This window comes from Euprymna scolopes, chromosome 16 (genome assembly GCF_053919585.1).
Source record: "Euprymna scolopes isolate OS-2025 chromosome 16, ASM5391958v1, whole genome shotgun sequence".
Lineage (NCBI taxonomy): Eukaryota > Metazoa > Mollusca > Cephalopoda > Sepiida > Sepiolidae > Euprymna > Euprymna scolopes.
Genome location: NC_136497.1, coordinates 138,999,112 through 139,009,105, shown reverse-complemented (window position 1 = coordinate 139,009,105; position 9,994 = coordinate 138,999,112). Strand labels below are relative to the sequence as shown.

At 38.5% G+C, this 9,994-nt stretch overlaps 1 pseudogene; it reads right to left on the bottom strand.

Annotated features, from left to right (window-relative positions):
* Nucleotides 1–4,262: 4,262 nt before the first annotated feature.
* Nucleotides 4,263–4,380, bottom strand: LOC145296334 (5S ribosomal RNA; annotated as a pseudogene).
* Between the last annotated feature and the right edge of the window lie 5,614 nt (nucleotides 4,381–9,994).

Below are 9,994 nucleotides of genomic sequence, written 5' to 3'. Positions count from 1 at the left end.
TAGCGAATCTCTCGACAAAGGCTTCATGTCTAGGGCAATTGCTCTCGACATATCAAAGGCCTTCGATAAAGTTTGGCATAAAAGCCTACTACACAAGATTTCCAGCTACGGTATAACTGGAAATGTTTTCTCAGTCATTAAATCATTTCTCTCTGATAGGCTCATAAGAGTAGTGGTTGATGGGCAGAAATCAGAGGCCCACAGTATTAATGCTGGAGTCCTTCAGGGGTCCATACTGGGCCCAACTCTCTTCCTGATCTACATAAATGATCTCCTAAAACACATACTAAAATCTTTCCTTGACATCTATGCTGATGACACGACCATCTATGGCAACACATCAAAGGCCGTAAATGATGATGTTCTCTCTGATTCTCTCTCCTCTGATCTTGAGCGCGTGGTACAGTGGGGAAAGAGGTGGCTGGTTATCTTTAATGCATCTAAGACCAAGCTCCTATCTCTACATCATAAACGCTCTGGGCCCCCATCTGGCATCAACTGAAATGGGTGGCTTTCGGCTAAGAGAGACCCCATGTTTTGATAAGCTTCTGGGTTTGACCTTTACTCCTGATCTTAAATGGAACACATACATCAAGTCTGTAGCCAAGGTCGCTGGGAAAATGGTGGGATCCTTCTACCGCTCCAGAAGATATCTCACTACTGATGCAATTCTCTATCTATATGAGCCAAGTACGTCCAAAGATGGAGTACTGCTGCCACATCTGGGCAGGAGCTGCTAAAAACAGCCTATCCTGCCTTGACAGAGTAGAAAATAGACTTCGTGGCTTGGTGGGGGATGCCCTTTTCTCTTCCCTGCAACTTCTCTCCCATAGAAGAGACGTTGCGAGCCTATCTTTGTTTTATCGTTATTTCCATGGCAAGTGCTCGTCTGAGCTCCAATCTCTGGTCCCCCCTCGCCAATCTTTTTCAGAAAACACCCGACTAGCTCAAACCACCGTCAATAATTTTCCCCACTACTTATCTGTGCCTAAATCAAAACGTGGAACTGCACCCCTCTGGAACTCTGTTCCGCTTGCCTGTTTCCCTCCCGACTTCAACCTGGATGTCTTCAAGTCCAACACAAACAAATTCCTGATGAACCGCCCCCCTAAGTAATGACACCTTATCAATTCTCCAACACTATTACTACACAATCCCATTGATTACTGTACACACAATAACTCTTATCCCCGAGTGGCCATTGGGCCTTGATAAGTGGTGAACTCCATGTAAAAAAAAAATAAATAGTGATTGGATGAACAAACCTTCTTTCTTAGAACTGCACGCCTCTGTTCCGTTTGCCTGTTTTCCAGCTGACTACAATATGGTCGTTTTCAAGTCCGACGTAAACAAATTCTTGATGAACTGTCCTCTTAATTAATCCAATTTACCAAACGTCCGCTACTAACGATTACTATGATATTTTCCCATTGACTACCGTACGCTCATTAACCCTTATTTTCGAGTGGCCTCCAGGCCTTGATAAGAGGTGACATTTTAGTAAAAAAAAAACCCTTGCGACTCGATCCAGAAATATATCTTGAATCATATTTTCTTCGTTCTTCTCCCTTGCATCTTCATAATTTTCCATCTCTTCTTCATTTTTTCCAACTGAAAACCCGATGCGTTCCTCTAATCGATTCGTTTTGAAAATATAATACTGTTATTGCTGTTTTCTGTCCGTCCGCCCAACTTTTCTCGGGAATTACTGGGTCAATCTTCAATGCCAGGTCGTTTATTCTACCATATTTTACACCGGAGCCTGAAAGATCGACTGACTTAGCGACCGGCTGATCGCCAGAGCTTCTCATAGAGATGTGATGACGCATGAATAACTAAAATTTAAACTAGTATTAAAAGAAGCTTTTAAATATAATTAGATAAATAAATTATAAATCATGAATATGCCATTTCTTTTCGATAGGCGTTCGTCTGTTTGTAAAATCCATGTGAGCTGGTTTCAATTTCGTTTGCCAACTCATTGCTTGTTTTCATGAGAAGGGCACGTAACTCTTGAATCATTCGGGTCACGCTTGACTGAGCGATTGAGCAGCCGACAGCCTGTGAAAAAAAGAGCGGCTCAACAACCACGTTTGTTTTTCTTTCTTTTATTCTTTGAGGATCGAGTCAACAGGTTTCCAACATGCCGGTTTTCTTGCTATGTTTGCTTGGACGGCGCTTTGTGGCCCCAACTCCGGAACTATCCAGCCAAGCGATTCGCTAAGCCAATATTCAAGCGCTCCTGCCTCTGTGAACGCAGATCTCCTCAACCCCGGTTGCATATCAGGATAACCGAAGCATGACAAGCGTTAGTCATTTCTAAGCCGGCGGAAGTATTTGCTTTATAGGAAACGGAAGCGGACAAATTCCTTGGTCTTTTCTCTTCCTCTTGTTTTCTGTCTTCCCCTACCACCCATCCACCCTCTCTCTCTCTCTCTCTCTCTCTCTCTCTCTCACACACACACACACACACTCTCTTTCTTCCTTCCTCTCTCTGTCCTCTTTCTCTCCCCTCTCTCTCATTCCTCTTTCTCTCTCTCTCTTACATTTCTTTCTTTCTCTCTATCTTCCTCCTATCTCCCTTTCTCTCTCTCTCTCTCTCTCTCTCTCTCTATTTCTCTACTTTCTCTCCTTCTTTCATTCTTCTATTTTTCTCTTTCTCTTTCTCTTTCTTTTTCATTATCTCGCTTTCTCTCTCTTTGTCCCTCTATCCCTTTTCTCTCTATCTACCTTTCCCTTTCTCTCACTCTCTCTTATTAACTCTCTTTCACCCTCGCTCTCTTTCTTCTCTATTTCGCCATCTCTCGCTCTCTATTCTTTCCTTTTTCTCTCGTTCTCACTCCATCTCTCTTTTCCCTTGACTTTTATTTCCCCACTATATATATATATATATATATATATATATATATATATATATATATATATATATATATATATATAATCATTTTCTTCCTCTTTCTCTCTATCTCTATTTCTTCTTCTTTTCGTATTTTTTCCTCTTCTTCTATTTCTCCCTTACTCTGTATCTAATTTATCTCTCCCCCCCCATCTCTCTGTCTCTCTCTCTCTCTTATTCTCCATTTCCCTTTCTTTCTCCTTGTCTCCCCTTTCTATTTTTCTCAGTCTATGTTTTTCTCACTATCTCTTTCTCCATTTGGCAGCCTCCAACCCAAACACTTTTGGTCTGCTTGTGTCTTTTATTGCTCAGAAAATAACATTGAAAAAGAATCAATTTAAAAAAGGGAATCTCTCATATTTAATTTTTAGATATTTAAAATAAATACATTTTTTTAATGACATTAAGCTCTGTCGACCGTCGACTGAAGATTTAAAAACCTATACGATCGGACAACAAACGAAGATGGATTTCCGCCATTTTAACTGATGCAGAACCTGTAAAATATATTGAATATCTCAAGGACACCTTATAGCGCGCGAGTACATACACGCACACATATATATACACACATACACACGCATACATGTACACATGCAAGCACACATACACACGCATACATACGCACATATACATACACATACAGAAACACGCATAGGTACACACATACACATACACACACATACACATACACATACACACGCACACATACACACATATGCATACAGAAATCCACACTCATACCTACACACATACACATATACGCACACATACACACACATATACGCACACATATACACACACGCACATATAGTTGCGTAAGCTATTTGAGGACATTTTTACTATAATCACGATATCTGTACTTGAAGAGGAACACCGATCCTATTTATTGCCTCCCCACAAGGTAAGAGTTCGGCACCAGACCGATTTTTAATGTAGGAACAATGCCGCTCCCGTAACAGGGGAACTCCGGGATTGTTACAAAAATAAAAATTGCCGTAATCTAGAAGAGAAACCTTCAAGAGACAAAGGACAAATAATATGACGTGTAGTATCAAAACAGATGCTACACTTTGCTCCTAACTAAATGTCAAAGGAGAGGTACACAGTTATCGTGACTATAAATATAACGCTTCCGTTCAGTCTCGAAAGACAATGGATACTCTCTGTAAGGGGCAATTACTCACAATTACTTGCGCAACTACCCTTACAGAGGGTATCCATTGTCTCTTAAGACTGAACAGAGGTATCAATGTGAAGCAAGGGTTGCACAATATCCAACCACACCTCTCCTGAGTCGGCACTGCTTGAGACCAGCAATGAGAAGTCTGGGATGACTGGAGACAATGCCGAGATAAGCAGAGAGCACATACAGTACCTGGAATTCCCAAATGGTCACTTATTTTAGTACTGACCAGGTTCAACGTTGCTTAACTTCGGTGATCGAAGGCGAACCGGTGTGTCAACGCGATTATACCGTATAAATATAGCGACAATAAAAAGGATATATGGACAGACAGTTTGCATTGACTACTTTATGGAAATGTAGGGGAGGGCGTCACTTTCCCACTTGCTTAACCACAGTTTATATCCTCCAAAATATTTTTTCCAATTTCATTATTAGTATACCCATCAGATTTGGCCTGCTAGCGCCTCAGATCTCGATCTAATTTATTATTTTATTTTAGTCCAATCTAAATGGGACATATTACCACTAAAACGTAAGGGGCTACTGTTAGGGTTAATACCTACAGAGGCATCCTAAGAGTTGCATATGTATGTCTACGGCATTCTCTCTGGGCGGGTTGAACCAGCTTCCTCCGAAGGAAGATTGTCAAGGGTATATTAAATTCACAAGCGGTCTTCCGTAGCATGTATATCCCCCGTCAGAGGAGATGACGACCTTAGGGTTTTGCAGTTTTGCAGTTTTTGCAGAGAGGTATCAACGTCCTCCTACATACAGCGCTGGGTATTCCGAAATTTGTCACCCATCTGGTATTGACCAGGTTCAATGTTGTTTAACTTCGCTGATCTAATTAGAAACGGTGCGCCAAAGTGATTATGCTGTATTGTGGGGAGTTGTGCAACGAAGTGGTTATTAACCTTATATTAAAATAATCCTCATCAATGATCTCCTAAATCACATTCTTAGGTTATTAGTAGACATCTATGCAGACGACACTACAATCTTTGGTAACACATCAAACGCCAGCAATGACCAAGATCTTTCTGATTCTCTCTCTTCTGATATTGGGAACGTAGTGCAATGGGGAAAAGGGTGGCTTGTTAATTTTAATGCATCGAAAAACCAAGCTTCTCTCCTTTCATCATAATCGCTATAACCTCCATCACGCTCCAATTGAAATGAATGGCTCTCGTTTTGGGAAAGCACAATGTCTTGACAAGCTTGAGTTTGACCTCCACTTCTGATCTGAAATGGAACACATGCATCAAATCTGTTGCCAAGATGGCTGGAAAAATGGATGGATCACTCTACCACTCCAGTAAGTATCTCACTTCCGATGCCTCTATCTGTATAAGAGCCAGGTACGCCCTAAAATGGCATACTGTTGCAACATCTGGGCAGGAGCTGCTCGGCGCGTCCTATCTAGCCTTGACAGAGTTCAAAACGGCTTTGAAACCTAACAGATGCTCTTTTCTCTTCCCTGCAACCTTTTCCCCACAGAAAAGACTCTGCAAGAGTGTTTCAGCTCTATCGTTATTTTCATGGCGAGCTCTCGACTGAGCTTCAATCTATCGCCCCCCCCCTTGTTAAGCTTTCACAAAAATACTCGACTCTAAAACCACTATATACGATTTACCTCACTCTCTAACTGGGCCTGAATCTAAACGCAGATGCCATGGACAAAGCTTCTTTCTTAGAGCTGCCCGCTTGTGGAACACTGTTCCGCTATCCTGCTTCCCGGTTGAATACAACATGGTAGTCTTCAAATCTAATGTAAACAAGTTCTTGTTGAGCCGCCTTCATAAATAATCAAATTCTACCCAATTTACACCATCAACGATTCCTACACTACCATCTTATATTCATTAACCCTTATCCTCGAGTGGCCTTCGATCATTGATAAATGATGACTACCAATTAACAAAAATCTGCATGTTGGTGCAAACGTTCAGCAGGGAGGGAATTCCAAAGCTAAGCAGTGCGAGGAAGCTTGCTGTTAGAGTATGAAAACATCTAAAGTGAAGGGGTGAGATATTGCTGATTGTTTTTTCTACAGGGTGGTCAAAAAGTCAGGTAACATTTTAAAGAAAAACGATATTAGCAATACACGTATATTTAAGTACCATACATTGAAATATAAAATGAAACAAACATGAAATATGTTTATTTTGTTAATTGTCGTCCATTTCTCTCTATCAATCGCTGGAAGCGATTAACCACTGATTGTGTAACGCGTGTAATCATGTCAGCTGATATCCGCGCAATCTCCTCTTCAATAAATAACTTTAAAGACGCTATTGTATCAGGCTTCTTGCCATAAACGCTATCCTTTACATAGCCCCAAAGCCAGAAATCAGGAGGGGTAGTTTAATATTACACTCAAATATTTAAACAAATAATATTAAACGAATAGAGATTATAATGGATCATATTGTTTTTTCTACCTTTAACATGTTACCTGACTTTTTGACCACCCTGTAGTTGAACTGACTTGGATTTTTCGGACCACTACCCTCATGATTATATTCAAAATATTTCGGCTGATTTAACCGCGAACTGATTGCGAATATATTCACTGGAATTTATGTACATTAAAAATTGATGTCTATATGCAAGCGAGACAGAAGCATTTGCCCTAAGCGGGTTGAACCGACATCCCCAGAAGCTGGAAATGTCTAGGGAATATCAAATTTACATGCGATCCCTAATCGCTTGTATATCCCGCCTAGGGGAGATGTCAACGTTATGTTTTTGCAGTTATTGCAAGCAGATGTGGACGTACTCTCACATACAGCTCCAGGTATTCTCAAATGTTCACCCATTTTAGTATTGACCAGGCTCAACGTTGCTTAACTTCGGTGTCAACATGGTTATGCCGTATATAATATACATGCTAACGAGGAAAATCATAAGTGTTTAAAGCTTTAATGAAATAAATTTATTTTTTAACATGTTCACATATAGACAAACTTAGTTAAGTATTGATTTGTATCGATTGAATTATTCGACATTTACGACGTCTGTTAGAGTTAGCATCACTCTAGGTTATATCTAATAATGGGTCCATTCAGCAACTTATCAATAATGAACAATTTTAATCCCTATACTAATAAAGTAGACGCAAAAATTCCCCTCTGGACAAAAGTATCGTAGGTTTGCAATAACAGATGCAACATGCAAATTCAATACGTCTAAGCTAACTACCACTATCTTAGTAGCTTTAAGAAACCATTTTAGACAAATTTAGTTGTGATAATAAAATACTACATTACATCATACGAGCAACACCATAACAATGGAAACATCTATAGATGAAGGAGTCCCTATTTTTCTCTCTAAATATTTAATTCTATCATGCTACCAATTGCCACCGGGGCGAATTTTACATGTACCATTCTGTAATTACACCGACCGTAATTGGCTCATACATGCATAGATCTAACATAATCTTTCCAATTTCCGATTCAGAAATAATACAGTCTCCCTCTCAAAGTCCATCCACTCTGATTAGCTGATCTCTGAAAATTCTCATATTCCTGAATCCAATTCTTCCCTTTATAAACGAACGGTTACTGAAATTCAAATATGGCATCACTAAGAGAAATACTATTTCGTCCAGCACCAAATTCATTTAATGCATAGGTCATTATAATCGCGCGTGTGTGTGTGTGTGTGTGTGTGTGTGTGTGTGTGTGTGTGTGTGTGTGTGTGTGTGTGTGTGTGTGTGTGTGTGTGTGTGTGTGTGTGTGTGTGTGTGTGTGTGTGTGTGTGTGTGTGTGTGTGTGTGTGTGTGTGTGTGCAAATCACTCTAATAGTTGCTTTATAATTGTGGGACTGATATTCCTTATTATTATACGGGGTTCACACTGTGTGTAAAGGGTTACTATTCCCTCAGCCTATTTTCTCTCTCTCTCTCTCTCTCTCTCTCTCTCTCTCTCTCTCTCTCTCTCTCTCTATCTCTATCTCTATCTCATTGCGCGTATTTCCCTTCGCTAATGGTTCTTGTTATAGTTCGTGCATGCGTGAGTTTGTGTGGGTGTTTGGTGGAGTATGCATCTGACATTTCTTATTATTATCAATCCATTTCTGTTTTGTTTATTTGTTTTTTATCTTTCTTACACAATTGTATTGTGCAGATTCTTGAATATATTTTTTTACATTTTACATTTGTACAGTTATATTTTTGGATGCTAGCCGTTAGTATATTTTTAAATTATACGTAATATTCCCGACTGTGGCCTACACTCAGCGTAATTTGTAACGTATGCGCACACGCACAAACAAACATATGTAGATACTCATGGGAAGGAGAAAGGAGTTTTCTAACTAATCTGTACTTACCCCTAACATTTTAATAAACAAACCATGCCTTAAACATGGAATTTAATCTGAATACCATATCTAAAAATACCATATCTAAAAATAATATCACGGTTCGTCTTCTGCATAAGTTCCCATAACATATGTAATACAGAAGAGTTAACAAAGCCTCCCTCCCAAATAATAACGTTATTATTTCAGCATGATCCGTCGAGATACAATTGATTGCGATCTTTAATTCTAGAACATAATAACGTCTTGTTCTTCTAATGATGCAGTAAAAATTACAATTAAAATTAGACAAAATGAAGAGTTCAGATTCCCGAGTGCAACAGAAAGATTTCCGAATTTGACAAAATAGAACTGAACGCCTGTGGAACTCTGTTCCGTCTGCCTGCTTCCCACCGGACTACAGCTTGAATGTCTTCAAGTCCAATGTTAACAAATTCCTAATGAACCGCCCCCTTAAGTAAACACTTCATCAAATCTCCACACTAACGTAATGTACTTGCAATAACCCTTATCCCTGAGTGGCTTCCGGGCCTTGATAAGTGGTGATCACTGTGTAAATAAAAAAAATACACCTGAAGAAGATTGGAGGTTACATATAACGAAAATAATACACAATGAATGAAGTAATACATCTGGGAGGAAGGGAATGAAATAAACGAAATAATGGACAAATATAAGACATGAGGAAAGAGAAGAGTTAAACAATTCAGGTATGTTAGTGACCTAGTATATTTTACCTAGTGCATGTGGTCTGAATAAACACAAATGATACAAATGATCATTTTCTCATCTAAAAATTCATTTGCATGTCTAGTATAGAGTTTTTCACGTGTTTGTAAAGTGGTTTGCTTTACGAGTTATTTAATGATTGAAATAAAAAAAAAACTAGATTGAGAAAGGTTATTAATAAAAACACCGTAAAACTATCAGTTTAACTTCCACTGAAATAATCTCTAATAATACGAAAATAAATAGCAATTTAACAGTTGAAGTATTTTAACTGAATGTTTATGAATGCGAAGTTATAGAATTAAGATAGAAATAAATTTTATAGATTCGTAAACAGTTATAATTTTAAACTAGCTACAAAAACCACTTGACTTCATAAGGAAAAAAATCGCTGGAAATATTGGAAATAACGCAGAATTTCAATAAATTATATTTGCGAGTTTAATAAGAAACCGTGAAACGGCTTATTATTGATGGTAAGAACGTAAGTAAAATATAAGAATTGTAACCCATTTTTTCTTTAAAATTTATCCCAGATTGGCGTCTAATGATAACCTAATTAATATAAAACATGAAGTCATCCAAAACGTTATGCATTGTAAAAATTAGGTCTAAAGAAAATCCAGACTAACAACTTTTGTGTAAACATTTGAACTAAAATTAACAATCTTAATTCGCGAAATATTTAAGTAATGCATACATGTATATAAAACTCTTATATAAACAAGATATATACAGAATTGAATAAAGCATTAAATTATTTAAATTAATCGGACTAGTAAACTCATCTTCAGTGTTCCCATTTACTTGCTTCCTCACAAGGGCAGAGTTAGATATAAGGTCGGTTTTTA